Source organism: Alligator sinensis, unplaced genomic scaffold (assembly GCF_000455745.1).
Source record: "Alligator sinensis unplaced genomic scaffold, ASM45574v1 scaffold437_1, whole genome shotgun sequence".
NCBI lineage: Eukaryota > Metazoa > Chordata > Crocodylia > Alligatoridae > Alligator > Alligator sinensis.
Window position 1 is genome coordinate 1,680,739 of NW_005842176.1, and position 3,538 is coordinate 1,684,276.

Sequence of the window (3,538 nt, forward strand, 5' to 3'; positions counted from 1 at the left end):
TGATTCCAGATCCTAGCCACCCTGACAGTGAAGTAGCACCTCCTGATGTCTAGTCTGAATCTACCCTCTGCCAGCTTGTGACCATTATTTCTAGTCACTCCTGGTAGTGCTTGGGGGAACAGGGACTCCCCCAATACCTGCTGGTCCCCTCTGACTAGTTTGTAACAGGCCACCAGATCCCCCCTCAGCCTTCTCTTGTGGAGGCTGAACAGGTTCAGGTCCCATAGCCTTCCCTTGTAGGGCCTGCCCTGCTGCCCCCTGATCATGCGGGTGGCCCTCCTCTGGACCCTTTCAATGATGTCCACATCCCTCCTGAAGTGTGACACCCAGAACTGGACGCAGTACTCCAACTGCGGCCTGACCAATGCTGCATAGAGGGGGAGGATCACCTCCTTGGACCTGCTCGAGATGCATCTGTGGATGCATGGCAAGGTGTGGTTGGCCTTCCTAACCATGTCCCCACACTGTCGGCCCATGTTCATTTTGGCATCAGTCATGATTCCAAGATCCTTTTCTGCCTCTGCACTGACAAGAAGGGAGTTCCCAAGCCTGTAGGTATGCTGCTGGTTCTTCCTCCCCAGGTGCAGCACCTTGCACTTGCCAGTGTTGAAACCCATTCTGTTCTCATCTGCCCACCCCTGTAACCTGTCTAGGTCCAATTGGATCCCCCCCACCATGGTCTCCTCCCCGCTCCTCCAGCCCCCTGACCCCTTACTCACTGGCACTGGAGCCCTGGTGCTGAACACATGGCCTGGCCAGCCACATATTTCAGCACCAGGGCAAGGGGCCAACCACAGAGATGCTCTGGCAGCCAGAGCATCTCCATGGAGGACCCAGCCTCCAGTTGTCTCAGGGCAAAGTCCAGGACCGTGCCCTGCCCTGTTTTTTTTAACTTAATTTTTTAGACCCCTGGATATCCAAGGGTCTAATTTTCTCCCCGTGCTGTAAACTTGCAGTGTGGGGAACATTTTTTTGTTCCTGCACGTGCCTCTTGCCCTGCCTCAAAGGGGTTTGAGATGGGGCAAGAAGCACGTGCCCACTCATCTGGATGCGCCCAATGGGATAATTTGCCACATGTCATATTAAACTATATTTGGATGTAGTCTAGTTTGCCACACTGTGGAACAATTTGAGACACCCAAACCTTGCACGTGTGTATATGGTGATGCCATTAAGCTACACAAATGGTGATTTTCATCATGTGTACATGGGAAAATTGTCATGTGTACAAGCACCCTTAGTGAGAGCTAAATCAAAGTGACCTAGCATGGAAGGGAAGATATTCAGACACAAAACAACAAGCCACCTGAACTAATCCTCACACTCCAACAGATAACCACCGAAATTCACAGAACCAAATGTACACTACAGCAATCACCTCTCACACGCACAATCCACCACACCAACCAAACCATCCAAGCTATCAAACCACACACACTTACTGAACCAAGATGTGGGATTTTATGAGCCACAATCACTCCACTTTCAACAGCCAGTCCTCTGAGGTAAAGGTCTGTCATCCAATGTCAATCAAACAGCATCCAATCATCTCACTCAGATAATGTTCTCAAAAGATGCACTCAACTATCAATGAAATCCAGTTGCTCACATTTACCTCAGAAACAGTCACACTTTTCCCACCACTCACACTGGCTCAACCATGCATGGCCAAGTTGCTTAAATGGGTCAGCCAGTGAAAAATTCAATCTCTTCCAGAGGTTTGGAACAGCAGCTGTAACAGTGCATGCTCCACAGCTTGCATGCTTGCATTACAACATCTTTAACTGAGTAAAGGCTTTTAACTGTACAACTGCTGGTACAAATTTCTCCTCCAACAGGGAAGAGGCAGGGAACAATAGTGTCCAATCTACAGGAGGGGCAGGGGCAGCTCCTTTGATGCCTTCTGCAGACCAAAGTAACTTTGGTCTTTGCAAGATCTCTCCAGCTCTACTTCTTCTAGTTCCCAGGAGGAGCTCAGCTAGGAGAAAGTGTACAGCAATTCACTCTCCCAGGAGAAACTATTCAAAGACTGGCTTCTCTTTGGTTGGAGTAGCTTATTTTTCTCCTGGAACTGCCATTTTTGATGTGGGAGAAAGAGCATAAATGTTTGTACACTTTTGGTTTCTATTGGGAGAAAGGGATTTTCCTGGTAGAAACTGAATGTCTGTATATGCCCAAAAGTTACACTTCTTCTATTTGACAGTTCCATCACACAGAGGCTTCTACTATGTGGTGCAGAGAATGCTTCCTAATGAAGATGGTGTGACAACTGCAGAGATCCAGGCATTTGGTTTATGTGCACGAAACTGGGCCCAGAAAGACTGTGTTGTCTTTAGTGGGCACATCTACATGTGCATGAATGTGCCATTGCTATTGTGCATTAAGTTTAGAACCTCTAATATGAGGTACTACATAAATGCACAATAGCTGGTGCTTATGCACCGTAGCAACAGCGCATGGTCTTTTTGTGACACTTAATATGCAGTGGACTAATTCTACTGTGCATTAGTGCATTCGCATGATTTTGGCTGTGACACGCTAATGTGCAGTAGAATTAGTCTACTGCGCATTAAGTGTCTCGCGTAGATGCACGCAGTAAGAGGAAGACAGGCGCACAGCATGAAGTCATCACAGAAAGGGCAGCAGCAATAACAGATTACACAATGCAGCATGAATATTCCCATCTGCCCTCAATGCAAACAAGATGGGTTTTTTTTAATTGCTTCCCCAGGGACATCCACCAAAGGCCCAGCTCAGGGACAGCCTTTGGAGAGTAGTTCAACTTCACTCAAAAAACTCCAGTATAAATCATACATACCCCTCATCCAAACAGGAACACTGGATTGAGGCAGGAAATGTACCTTCACTTCCACAAGTAAGTCTTGTTGCTCATGCTACAATAGAGATGTTTGTGCTGTGGCATCAAATTTACCCTCAAACTCAGGGCTGGATGGAGTGGGGCCCTGCTTAACCCCTGCTTCCTACCCCGCAGTTCCCATGCTGGATTATCATTGCTAATACTCCAAGGGTCATATGGATTTAATCCATTCCCTTCTCCACTGAGGCTGTGCCTCTGAAGGAAAGACATTCAAGAATCCTTGTCATATTTTAGGGGCGTTGGTTATAACTGTGTTGGTTTAAGGACATAGGCAGACAAGGTTCATTGAGTAAATGTGATATCTTTTATTACACCAATTAAAAAGCTGGAAAAATTGTTTTTTGCAAGCTTTTGGTCACAAACACCCTTCTTCAGGGTACATGTGCCTGAAAGCTTGCAAAGAACAATTTTTCCAACTATTTAATTGGTCTAATAAAAGATATCATATTTATCCAAAGAACCTTGTGTGCCATATTTCACACATGTGGTTGGAGCCACCAGGGGGATCCCAACATATTTAACCTGGAATCAGAAAATATAGTGGTAAAAGAGACTTTGAGAGCCCATCTGATCCATGTACCCCCCTGCCCCCCACCCCCCTTCCGAATCAGGACCAACTAAGAACAAAGTATCCCCAACATATTTATCTATCTGCTTTCC